This window comes from Genypterus blacodes, unplaced genomic scaffold, assembly GCF_046128005.1.
Source record: "Genypterus blacodes isolate CSIRO-AG114 ecotype Tasmania unplaced genomic scaffold, CSIRO-AGI_Gbla_v1 ptg000061l_1, whole genome shotgun sequence".
Classification (NCBI taxonomy): Eukaryota; Metazoa; Chordata; class Actinopteri; order Ophidiiformes; family Ophidiidae; genus Genypterus; species Genypterus blacodes.
In genome coordinates, this window is record NW_027466873.1 from 196,141 (window position 1) to 210,129 (window position 13,989).

At 39.7% G+C, this 13,989-nt stretch overlaps 1 non-coding gene across 1 annotated transcript; it reads right to left on the reverse strand.

Moving 5' to 3' along the window:
- Window positions 1–12,135: 12,135 nt before the first annotated feature.
- On the reverse strand, window positions 12,136–12,207 carry trnae-uuc (transfer RNA glutamic acid (anticodon UUC)). The gene has a single exon. It is a non-coding gene; the product is annotated as a tRNA-Glu (tRNA).
- Between the last annotated feature and the right edge of the window lie 1,782 nt (window positions 12,208–13,989).

Below are 13,989 nucleotides of genomic sequence, written 5' to 3' on the forward strand. Positions count from 1 at the left end.
CATGAACAAATAAAATAAAAATATGGTGACAACAAACACAAATGACAATTGTATGCTTATGAGAAGCAATTAGCTGTAATTGGCCATTGTCTACCTTTAGAATCCTTGATTAAAACTGCGAGTCGGCCTTTGCTGCCTGGTACTCCACACCCCATGCTGTTTTGTGTTTTGTACAATAGTGAGCTCATTAAAATGAAATGACCATTTGGCCTTGGGAGAGAAAATAATAATCACAAACACCCGAACAAAACTGAGTGACACTCTAGTGATGGAGGACCATCCAAACAGCAGCATGTTTGCAAAACCCACCGCTTCTCATGGATAATGATTAACTGTCACGCCCGCAATTACTGAAAGCACTGGATGGCAGCATTTTTATTTGTGTCAATGAGGTCTGCTCCTAATTGATGGTCAGGGACACTAACTCACTCAAAGGCTGTCGCTCAACTGTCAAACTACAAAATGGATCTTACTGAATTGTCAGCTAGACGAGTTTTGGGGGCTGCTGAATTGCTGCAGGATATAAAGCTGTACTGTTGAAGCCGCACCCCCAACCTTCCCTCAAATCAGCACCAGATAGCTTTGATGCCACATACAGTCTCATTCTTCTTACAGTATTAAAAACAGTGTATATATTTTATTACAACCACTGGAAAAACAACCTTGCAACAATTTTTTTTTCAAAAAGAGACGTCCATGTGAATAATTTTTTTACTTCTCATATTCCAACAAGAAGTTGGGCAGTCCAACTTCTTGTTCATCAGTAGCCTGATCTCACACTATACAGCCATGTTCATGTAAAACGAAAGAAAGCAACATTTTACTGTCACCAATCACATCCTTCTTGTTGGAATATGGGTGGTGGAGAAACGCAACATAATTTAGAGTGTTTCCACAGCAAAACCCTTGTTCTTCACTGGAGCAAAGGGAACTGTGTTTTTGGTGGACAGCTGACTGGTGGAGTGAAATTGCGCATTATGACCCTTGGGCTATGAACAGACATCGCAAGGGTCCCAACTTCTAACCTGAACCATTTTCCCTTGAAAATCGTCATGCGCTGTGTCATTTCAATGGTTTCAGTGTGGTGGGTAGCATTATCCCAGTTCTAATCATTGTCAATAACAGCTAGAAGCAGACTCTCCACAGAAGAGTAATTACTGACTTGTTGGGGCAAGTTGGCCAGTTGCATGTCACAGGACAAGAAATACATTTGGATCTGATCCTAATTTCCTAAACAATTACAAGTCCTTGTCTGGAGTCGTGTAAAATGAAAAGCAGCCATACTGTATCATTCTTTGATCTATCATGGAGACTCAGAAACTTAAATGAGCGTGAAATTATTTATCAGAAGATTTGTGAGTGAAATCAAAGAAAAGTCTCTTTAGCGTAGGCCCCATACTGAGGAACAGTGTTTGTGGCACTTCGGTGCCTACTCAGAACCTGCCAAGTTAATAGTGAGTGAAGTCTTTTCCCAGTACACAAAGGGTCTTGTAATTGAATAAAAATCATCCCAATATAATCCCCTAAATCTATGGGGCCAGATTTTGTGTGTTAATTATTACATGCAATATAAACCTTATTGTTTGATAGTCAAATCAAAGAGGAAAGATGGTATGGTAAGAGAACTCAGCTTTTTTGCATGATATAGGCTTGTTTTTGTTATGAGCAGCATGTATCTTATCTTCGTCCATTCAGTATTTATGATATGACACATTATTGGATTGAAATAGTTTAGGAGCATCATCCACATCATGTTAACACCTATCAAAATCTCTGATTCCTCCCTTGAGAAATCCTGTAATCTGATGTATTCACAATCTTTTGATGCTCAAACTAGACAAGCAATCTCAGCCACCAGTCACCTGGGAGGAGATCATCGACATCTGAAGTCGTGTCTTTGGAAACCTCACACCCAAAAGTTCCATATGGAGCCAAAAAAGAGCCAGGAGGAAGTTGCACAGTTGTTTCTCAGGACTTGTTAGAGAACCTAATCTAGAGGACCAGTTCATCTCTTTGTGACAATATCTGTGATGATGTTTGATATTGTCGGGGGCCTCTGAGATGCTCCAGGATTCTTGCAGTTCCAGGTGTTGATGGGATGAATCTTACTGGTACATCAGTTGGCAATTGCCCACTTAATAATATTTATTGCACACTGTACGATTTACTGCTTCACCACAACCACTAGCTGACATTTAAGGTGTGAGAGGTCAACTGCTGCATAATAAGGTTTTAAGTTGGCTGGATATAATGTGCATTTGGGGAATAATTCTAAATATTCTTCTGCCACACACCACCTGTAGCTTCCCTCATCACCCAATGTAGGCCTTGGAAACAGTTACATGGTGTTTTCATCCTTTAATCTAGTCAGAGCCCATGGAACATCCAGTGCAGTCTTGTGAAAGAGGAGGAAGGAAAAATGAAACATGAATTAGCTTGATTGTATCCAGCTACCGATTGCCTAGTTGTGTAGCACAAACACTGAAAAGTGACAGTAAATGGTCTTCCTCTCTCTTTGTACTCTATTTCTGAAAAAATGTCAAGGTCAGGTTTGTTGCTTGTTCTCCTTTCACAATATCAGAGATATTCCAGTCAGACTAAACTGTGTGTTAAATGTATCATCTTCAGCAGTCAAGGTGCACAAAATTTAAGACCCCTGCCATTTCTACTACAGTGAGTTGGAATGCATGGAAGTTTGATTCCGAATTTCGTAATTGATTAATTGTGGATGTTTGCTAGCCTCCTCCCAACCATCCCAACAGAGAACAGAAGAGAGCCTGGTGAACTGATTGAGGGAGAACCAAATGTAGTTCATGTATTTTGACAAGCAACTACACTCTGAATTACATCTCTTGTGATGTTTTCTTGGTTAAAAATAAACACATGTATTTTAGTGATGTATTTGGGAGCAATCATGTCTTCCCTCTGTCAAGAAAGGACATGGCATGTGTCACAGCTATTGACCGGCCACCACTCTCCAAGACTGGGTCAGGATAGATCAGGTCTCATAAAGGCTCTGACTCAATGAGTCATAACGACAAGCAAAGGGCCTTTGTGCCAGATTAGAAATGTTTGACTGTGACTTAACAGACACAAACGTTGAGCCTCAGGTCATATTACACATTGTTTTAGTTTTTACCTATGAGACAAATGTAAATGAATATTACAAGAGCTTTCATATTTAATACGTGTGGGTCTGATGCACTTCAGGGCTGGCTTGTGTTAAAAAAAGGTGGTATGTAGATGGTAGAATGCTTGTATGAAACAAGTTTACAGTTCTGTACATTAGCCAAAACTCCCCCAGCTTTTCACTGTGATAGATGGTGTTTGTCACAGTTCTATTATACACATGCATGTGCCATGATTTCAAGCTCACCTGTATTATCACTGACAGGGAGTAAGAACATTTATAGCCTCATAAACACACACAACAAAACCAAGACATGGTGTGACATCATTCAGTGGCAATGCAGAAAGAAATGTGATGCATAGTGTTGTATGAATAAAATGTTCTCCATCCACAATCCATCTATCCATCCATCCATCCATCCATCCATCCATCCATCCATCCATCCATCCATTGATACCCAATGTCTAAATGATAAACCTTTATACACTAGGCTAAATGTTTATATGGTTTACATCATCTGCTTATCAGGTTAATATTTCTTGTCAGTGCCGACTGCTGCTTAGCATGAGGAAGTTGATCCACAGTGTTCCTGTTTTGCTCCCAGGCTTTTGACGCTCAAGGAAAGAAGTGCACCCCCACCCTCGCTTAATGATTTCCCTCAGCCTCGGAGTATCTCCCCAAAGCTGAATCCCCCAATGGGCGCTGCGCCTTTAAACTCAGCAGAAAGCCTATTTACCCACAAATTAAAGCTCTGCATCGGTGTGGCACAAGAATTGGTACTTTGCTGAAAAACAGGGCAATTACTCGGAAAGCGTGAGCCCAGGGAATAGACCTCATCCAGAGACTGGGTGCGGCAAATCCAACTCCAACGTTGGGTTTAAATAGTTAAAGTAGGGTGGAGGAGGGTAAGCTGGGTTACAAGGAGAGGGGTGAGGCACACTCTTAAAAACTTTACCCCTAAAAGTGAATCAAAAGTGGAGCTGACAAAAAATTGGAGAGCATTGGGAGAAGAAGCCTTGCAGGTTCATTACATCATTCAGTGCAGATTTGTGTGTGTGTGTGTGTGTGTGTGTGTGTGTGTGTGTGTGTATGTGTGTGTGTGTGTGTGTGTGTGTGTGTGTGTGTGTGTGTGGGTGTGTGTGAGTATGGGGAAGCAAGAAGTAGGGTGCATGTATGCAGGAATGGCCGCTCTCCAGTGGGGATTGCTTTGTTGTCTTTTGTTTAGAGATTGACAGACTCATGGGAAGATGAGGGGAGATAAATGTCCTGTGTGTGCGCATCATTCAGTGCAGATTTGTGTGTGTGTGTGTGTGTGTGTATGTGTGTGTGTGTGTGTGTAGGTGTGTGTGTGAGAGAGAGAGAGAGAGAGAGAGAGAGAGAGAGACCTAAGTTAGAGAAAAGAAGTGCTCAGTAGCAACTTTGACATCATAGACATCCATCCCACCTCACACCAACCCTCTGTTCGATGTTGCACCTTTTCAAGAAAGCTTCTTAGAAACAGGATGCAGGAAACTGCTTCCGATGTTCATTCCCTTTGGAAATGTTTGCCTTTAAGGAAGTCTAGAAGATGGAGGCTTCAACAGGGATAGCAGTCACTGAGGGAATGACAGAAGCTGCTGTGCTAGCTGGTTCAAAGTGGATGCTGTCTTTGATAAAGTTACTTTGGGCATGTGGGCGCATCTCATTTTGACAGCCTCCATTTCCAACTACAGCTATAACTACATGGACTCAAATAAATCAGTTTTGTAAATATCATATTTGACCTCACACCTCCGGTAGTTCATCTGGACTATCCTTTGGTCATGTCTAAGGGCAATGATCTGAGGCCAGATATCTATCTAGCTGCTCTTATTAAGTAGACAGATTTTGTGGATTTGATATTCAGTAGTCAGCTGTCAATTGTCATAAAATGTTAAGATATAATTTTAAATCAAATTTGATACAATTGTGACTTAATATTAATTCATCTTTTAATTATATTTCCAGTGTATATTTTCCTTCCACATATACATGTATGCATCTTTTGCACGTGTTCTCTTAATGCAGAATAATCCAACATTCACCAGTAATGAACCAGAAGACCTTTCTTTCTTTTTCTTTAGAGGAAGTAATTTCTATGTTCTCTCTCTTTCTCTCTCTATTATATTCAGAAACCATAAAAAGAGAAGAAGGGGAGGAGAATGCAGTAAATGCTTCAGCACCTGCATCACTGGCCTTTCCTTCCCATCCATTGCTTTTGCATTGAGTGAAATTACATATCTGCTAACCTGCCTGCCCCCATTCAGATGGCTTTTGACTGTAATAAATTGCCTCCTGAATCGCGGCTTCATAAATGGCTCTTAAAAGGAGATCAGCCGTTGGTCTGATGATGTTTTAATTGTAACTTGCAGAATGTATTAGCCGTGACCTACAGGCTTTTTGTGGCAGCTTCCATTCAATATGTATGTGCGTTCCGACACCTTGGGTTTAGAAAGGTTAATTAACCTCTAGTGGTAGACCTTTCCTTTGCACTTAACTTGGTCTGTGTCCTGATAGTGCCATTAACCTGCGCCCTCGCCTCTTAACCTCCTCTATCATTACCAACCTAAAACCCATTAAAACTTCCTATTGATTTTTTCCACAGACAACTTTTTACAGCTTATAGCATTTTTCATATTCTAAAGAAATTACATTTTATCTCACTGCAGCACTGTTGTTGGCACCTGTTTTGGTGAATACAGAGCTGGTAACAAAATCAAATCCATCATTAATCTAACATAATTTACAGATTTTGTTGCATTTGCTCGTTAATGTGAACATGTTAATGTGCCCCTCTTTTATAGATCAGAAGTTTTTCACAAAAAAAACTTTTTTCTCCAAGTAGTTGAGTTAGTAGCTATACGACTTGTAGTTAGCTATTAGCTCCACAATATTGGGTATAGCTGTGATGGTTCCCCACACATCACACTTTCTCTCATTATTTCAGAGAGTTTCTTCTGTTCAGTCAGGCCACTTTTCCAAATAAAAGGTCTTCATGTGGAACCATCAGTGTCTGTGGAACCAAGGTGCTATCTGTTTCCATCGGCCCTCATTTCCACCAATTTGTTGTGGCACCATTGCAAGGGTTGAATTAATACCTACCCACTTATGATACCATCATGGTTCCCATCTCAGGTCAGATTTGTCAATTGTTATTTTCTTTCTAAATGTATGATTTTTATTATATTTTTCAATCCTCAGACAATGATTTTGCTAATGAATATTTTATGTTTAAATACTAGATACTACCAGTTCAAGTATCACAGTTCTGTCTGCATGTATGCTCTGCTTTCCTTTTGCATGTGTTAGAAACAATGAAACACAATTAACACGGCAGTCAGGTTTGCTGTGTGTTCAGTTGCTACAGCAACAGCACTGATTAACACTTCAGCGGTAGCCAAATTAATGAAGTAAAAGCTCCCATAAACAGCTACTTAAAGCAGCAGTGCATCACTTGTGATGTGCAGGTGTTAAATTAGGAATGCTACCATTAGAGCAGAGACAGTTTGATTGGTTAGTGCCGTCTAATTTCTAGACATTAAAAGATTTTCTCTAATAAATATTTACAATATGACTGCATTTCATATGGAAACGTTAACAATATGACAGTATTTCCTAAATAGATATTTTCAATTTGACAACATTCTATAAAGTTGACACAATCTGACATTACTCCTGTGTCAATTACTAAGATGCTCTCACACTTTCAGATCAAACGTTCCTAACTAAATTAGGTTTAAGCTTTGTCGTGAATAAGAACTACACAGTTCCTCCAGCAAGTTCCTTGAATACAACTCCACTGTGCTTCAAGCACCATTGATATTCTGTCTTCCAGATGCACACGAGGATCCATGTGAAAATGATTTTCATATATGAACCCCTGAGAAACCCTGTCCACATAGGTCTGAACCTAGTAATAGGAATTCTGACTTTTCATTCTTTTCTGAGTTCGATATTCTGATCCTGTCTTCCAATCAAGAACACACAACTTCCATTGTCTCAATATGCAGTAGTAACACCTGAGTACCACATTACACTACAATTAAATTAATTGAGGTAGAATTGTAAAGTACAGCAACTTCAAAATGATGCAAAGGGAAATGTGTTACTTCCATATTGTTGTCAGTCAGATGAATCAGGCCAAGTGGATGTTGCTTAGTTTCAAATTGGGAATTCCAAAATGCTATATTTCTTGGACAGGGGTCTGAATTCTTGGCACTATGGATTGCAGGACAATAAAAGAGTGAGTTATTGTCCAGTTTGTTTCAAAATTTAGCACTGTGACACAGTGTCACAGTTTGTTTAGTTTGTTTAGCTGCTAACTTAAAATCTTGGCCTCCTTGGATTTGGGCACTATATAACAAAGTTGTTGTGTGTACCTATAAAGCCTGATCTCATTTTCTTTATGTTTGGACCCATTTCAAGTCAAACAAGGTAAGAAGGATCACAACCATTTTTTCGAGCTATGGCACAATTTAAAGAACCACTCTGAAACAAAAAGGACAGGAGCTTGTGTGAGCTGATATCTCAGAGTTATGGAGGTAATAAAAGAAGATCTCTGTGTGGGTTCTGGCAGCCTAATGGCCATTGATGTGAGCTAAGCACAGAGCACTGCAGGTAACACCTGGGAGAGAAACATTACCTCCCATTAGCCGGCATCTCACGCCGAGACTGCACCAGCTGATCAAAGGTGGAATGTGGGATTAATCAGGAATAGTAGGATTTGCTGAAATCCAAAAAGGAGGAGGGATTTAATTATGGTGTGCTTTAGCAACTTAGAAAATAAAGATGAGCCTCAGAAAGCAGTAACTAGAGGGCCATTGATGTGACTGAATGCTTGTTAAAAGCACCAATGGAGACATACAGATGCTTTGACTGTCTGTCACACCTCAGCTGTTTGCCCTTCGCTGTCACATTTTTAGCTGCTCAAAGTATTTCAAGTCACACAGAGCCTGGATAGGTCATTTGCATGACACCAAACCAACAAAGGTTCACTCTCATTAGGCCAGCTACTGTAAGTACCACAGCCAGCCTCAACAACACTTGCCTTACCTGTGACAAGACACCAGACAAACATCATACTCATGTCGAAGTGATCTGACTTTGCTTGAGTGTTACTGAACCTGAAAGTGAATATCACAAAGCCTTCTGCATGACAGTACAGCGGATGCAGAACAGTGCAAAACATGACAAGGTGTGAAGATGTGAAAGAAAACTCAGATCCAGAGAAAAATCCTTGAAATGGAATGGAGACATACAGTAGAATCGCTGTGTACTAAGCATCGTTAAATTTGTCAATGAACTCAGAAGTGCATCTACAGAGACACCAAAATGATAAACAAACATTACTCTTAGGCATATTTTCTTTTCTCCTCTAATTTTTACTCTATTCTTTAGATGAATTTGTTCTCTTGCATCATATTTGCCTACACCTCCTGAATAGAGATTGATATGTTTAATGCTTTTAAGTGAATCATTCTTAGAGTGTTTTTATTTCTTACATCAAAATCGGTTTTAGCCAAACCATGTTAGTTGCATGTTGACAAAGTGTGTAGGGTCGACACTGGCTGTGCATTTACAGGAAAAGGGAGCAGCAGTTATTCTGTGTCTGTCATCATTGCCTACCTATGTTGAACGCACTTATTGGAAGTTGCTTTGGATAAAAGCATCTGCTAAATGACTGTAATGTAATCATGCTTACACTGGAAACTATGGGGTGCAACACCAGCACCAATGGATGGGTGAGTAGGGTGGGCAGTTAAATTCAATATAGTTAAACAGCAGACTCTTCTCCTACAGAAAATCTTCTTTCCTTCTGCCTTTACACTAATCATAGAGTGGTGTGAGCCACTGCTACACCTTATTAAAAAAATATTGAATAACATTTACGTTTAGGCCACACAAAAGACAAATGCAGTATGTATGCATGTATTTTGATTCTGTTGTGATGAAATAACTCTGTACTGCAAGAGTCAATCCACCTGACATGCATTGCATGACCTGACCTGGCATGAATGAAGCAAGAACTGCCGTCCACAATATTAAGTATTGGTAAATAAATTAACATCGATGTGGATGAAAGGAATGAAATGAAATTCATTGTATTCCTTCAACAAAATGACGTTATGTGCCATTCACAAAATAAAGATTATGTTCTGCCTTTCATTGATGAAATGAAACGTTACTACGGTGTATAAAAATAACTTTTGTGCATGCAACAAAGTCCTCTCTATACATGTCTGTGGACAATATACAAATGGCTCTATGGCAAAATGTAGTAAGGTGATACTTATTGTGCATTTTCTGGCACAGAAGTCGTATCTGTGATACACGGTATGCCCCAAGTACAAAGACGTCAATCAAAGTGCCTTTAATAAATCGAGAGCACAAAGAAAATGAAGAATTGGCTCAACTGGTAAAACTTTGTGTATGTTGGGGTTTGGATCCTTTTCTCACAGCAACATTACAGTCAGCTTCACTCTCACCCTGACAACAACCCACATTTGGCCTGTTCCCTTTAATCCCAATTAAAATCCTGTAGAAAAAGGGAGGAACAATGAAGATGAGCTGTCCCAGAGAGGGGGTGCGGGTTCGGGCTTTGTGAAGGGGTAGGAGAGGGTAATTATTTTGAAGGGTATTAAGTCATCAGATTTACTTTTATCTTGATTGCATTGTGGAAGTATTGCATAATTAATGGAGGGAGCTTATTAGGAAGAGATGATTAGGCAAATTACACAGGTGTCAGATGCATTTTTCATGATGAATTTTGCCGGGACAATCATGTATTTCCATCTATTCTGCTCCTATCTGGATGTCACCTCAGGGGGAAATTAAAACGACACAATAAAAAGCAAAATGCAGACCAACAGAAGGGGCAAATAAAAGCATAAATAACCCTCAAAGGTTTATGCTGAAATAAACATAAACAGGGAATTGCAGATTTTAAAGGCATTCTAATAATCAGTGAGCTTATGGCAACTGGGGTAATGAGCAGGTTCAGTTTAATGAACACTGGGAATTTAATTTTATGACACACTGGAACAAACGACTTTGTCCTTTGGTGTGATGTGTGGTCTGAGCTCATTCACTCGTCACTATATGTGGGCCATTACTGCAGGTAGAATTAAGACTCACCTTTCATTTGGTCCTTTATAGCGGAGGCTTGTAAAAGCTCAGTATTATTCCTTTAGTGTAGCCTTCTATCTGCTTGGTGTTAATTTGAAGCTTTTCTATTAAATACTGCCACCGATGCTCAGACCTTCACGTCCACCGTGTTCTTTCAAAGACTGTATCTACTGATGAATTGAATGACTGACCTGGGCTCTGGATTTTAATTACACTTTGACACATTCTGAATAGTTTCTCACTTTTTTTATAAACACAATTTTGACACAATGTGGCAGATTGGACATTTAGCAAAGCACTTAGACCGGATGTATTTGCACAGATATAATCACTACAATCACTTAATGTATGTCGTGATGATGCCATCATAGAAACATGTGAAAAGATATGAAATAGTTAAATCAGATCACGTTTGTTTCTGTGCTGGCTGATAACATTCAGGCTTCTTCGGATGATCAAACCTCATCAGCTGTTGCATTATTGAAAGGGAAACTCTCCACTCGGCACAGTGAGACCACCGTGTCTTTCCTTGGTGTGGTCGTTCTCTCTCTTGCCTTTATTGGGGCTCCCTGAGGAGTGCTTCATGGCCCCCTCAGATCATTAGGCTCTCAGGCGGTTTCACCTCTCACACCTGTGAACCTCCTTCATAAATTTTACCTTCCCTGCCTCAAACAAGCAAATCAGCAATGCTCTTTGTGCTGCTTCCCTCTCTGTCTCCTACAATTGGATATTGATTGAACAAAAAACAGACCTTTTTTTCTATTTTTTTAAACTTTGACCATTGATGTCCCAACAATATTTTATTTTGTCAGAAGGAAATTCAGTGTGTATTGAAAGTGTAAAAAATATGGGGGAAACATTGTATGGAATTACATTAAAACGTGTTAAGCTGTCGCAGATTCTAGATTCTTCAAAAATAATTATTTCCACTAAGACACAAAACTGCTTCAACATGTTTCCTCTATGTGACACATTAAATCAGGTTATATACTTTAATCTCATGCATTCAATTTACAATGAACCTTCTGGGCTGGAGAAGGCCTACCCACATTTGCTTCTAATTTCTTCCTTTGCTTTGAGAATTCAGAATTGAAATACAGTTTAACCCCAGATTTTACAAACAGTGACACAAAAACACAGAAACACCTCATTTGTCACCATTATTGACATAATGAGGAACAAAATCTGAGACAAAGGCCACATTTGAACTTTTGTGATGCACAAATACTTTGAGTTTGGTCTTGTTTGAGTTTGTGTGTTTTATGTGTGGTATTTTAGGGATTAAGTAGCATGTGGATAATCAGATTTAAATGATCCTGAGGTCCACGCTTGAGGCGTCTTTTGACCTAATATTCACGCTTATGCCATTTAAATCAAAGAGCTACAGGCGTAAAATGGGTTGTTGTGGGGCCTGGTAATCTTCGAGCAGGGATCACTAACCTTTTCCAGGCCAGGAGCTACTTAAAATGGCCACAAGCAATTTTCTTTTATTTGTGCAATTTTAATATTTTGCTGCGGTGGTGTAACTGCCCATAAAACACTGAAAACATGGACTACTTTAAAGGCATACAGTGTTAACCTAACACAACTATATAAGGGAACACTTAAATCGCATATCGGTTCTTGATGAATTAATTATTCAAGTTGAAAACCTTTACTGATGCACGTGTAGGAACAAAATGATCTAATGGATAATCGAAACCAAAATCAGCAGATTGAGGGATGGATTCAAATTCACACTGAAGATCAAACTAAAAATAGGAAATCACAGGTCATCCAACTTGGGTCGATTACATCACAGGAACTCATATTGTGAGCCCAGATGTATCGGGGTTAATAGATTGGAATAGACCGGATCCATGTTCCCATACCGGGAGTCGAACCCGGGCCACCTGGGTGAAAACCAGGAATCCTAACCGCTAGACCATATGGGATGCATATGATGATGAAGAACCGATTGATGACCAATACATGACGTCTAATAGGGGCTCAATTTGATGGCATCAATGCCTTCATCACATCCACTCCATTCTCTTTTTAGGGGTTGTCTTGCTTTTTGCCTCTTTGTTGCATCTGTTGTCACTTTCATTTGTACCAAAGCAGGTGACATTGATTCACAAGCATTTATGCTTCCTAAAATGACAATTGATATCCCTGATGACTAAGTGTTCTCTTAATTTTTTTCTCTGTTGTAGGAAAATTCATTTATGCACGTTGGGCTCAGGCAGATCGTCCACAGGTTTGTATTACAGGTCCAAATATTTTTGACAGACATTCTCTCTAGATAAAGAGGAACTTCTTGGTTTAGTGAGTGGAGTGAATTCCTGGGATAAAGTGATTAAAAATCCCGAAAAAGCATTTCAATGGTAATTATGCATTCATTAGGTTGTTGAAAGTTCTGTCACTTTATTACATTCACTTTGTGAAGTTCAGGTAATTCCTCAGGATTTAGTTTCAGTTTGCACTGAGAGAGAGAACAAAGTGATATTTGTAGCTTGGCAGGTGACTTCCTCCCCTCTGAGTCACACTGGATAATGTTGTGTGTGAGGATGATGATGATGAGGGTGACAGACAAAGAGAGAACTTTGAAGAATACTTGAGTGGACAGACATGTGACCTGAATTGAATTGGATTTGGCTCCTGTCTCTGGTGCTGGCAGAGGGTGGCAACAAGCTCTGTAAACTACACATACACACATGCGCGCAAGCGCACACACACACACACACACACACACACACACACACACAAACACACACACACACACACACACACACACACACACACACACACACATGATCCTCCCCTCAAAAACATTTCCATTTCATTTTCTGCAAAGCATGAAATTAAAGCTATTTATAACCTGGCTGATAATTACATTATACTTATTCCATCACGATTAGGTTTCTGTTTTTTTATGATACAATGTCACAGTTTTAATTAAAGTGTCTTTGGCAGCCTGCTTGCCCATCCGCTCTGTTTATTCACTTCTCACATTCTCCGGGAGCAACTCCAGAACACAATGACTACCTCATGACCCCCTTTACAGCAGCCTGCAGATTGACAGTCCTGCCACCATCTCACCCGTTGTGATTACACTGGTAATCTGTATAATTCCAGTTGGACATATCCTCATTTGATTGTGAGCCTTAAGGGTGGATGTGATGAAGTTTGACATAGATGGATCATGTCTCCTTTAAAACGTCTCACTGTCTGTTTAATGGCTAATTACATTACCAAAGCTAAACCCAGACTGGTGGAAGTCCTCTGTCACCTTGAAGGAATTAATGATTGACTTATGAATCCAAAGCGCCCCGAGGGTAGTAACAGAAAGTTGAGATCTAATGGTAGCAGTGATACTTTGGAAAAAAGAATGTGAAAATGTACCCGCTAGGAATTGTGCACCGAGACCCAAGTTACGGGTAAGAAAGGAGAAGTTTCTGAATTATTTAACAGCGATATATACTCAATAATAAATAGGCAATAAATAAAATATACAAGCTTGTCTTGATTAAGGTGTGTGTATTCCCCTCCCCTGATGCCAACAGGCCTTTGATTCATGTATCTGTGTGTGTGCAGTCCTCCTTCCTCCTCGTATTCAACATTTCCACTTTGTGTAACACACTTGAAAAGGCGCTGCTTCTTGGCTGGAGGGATGTTGTATAGAAACGAGCCTTGCCTATGGCATTGGCTCAGGGCATAGTTAGAAGCAGGGACCA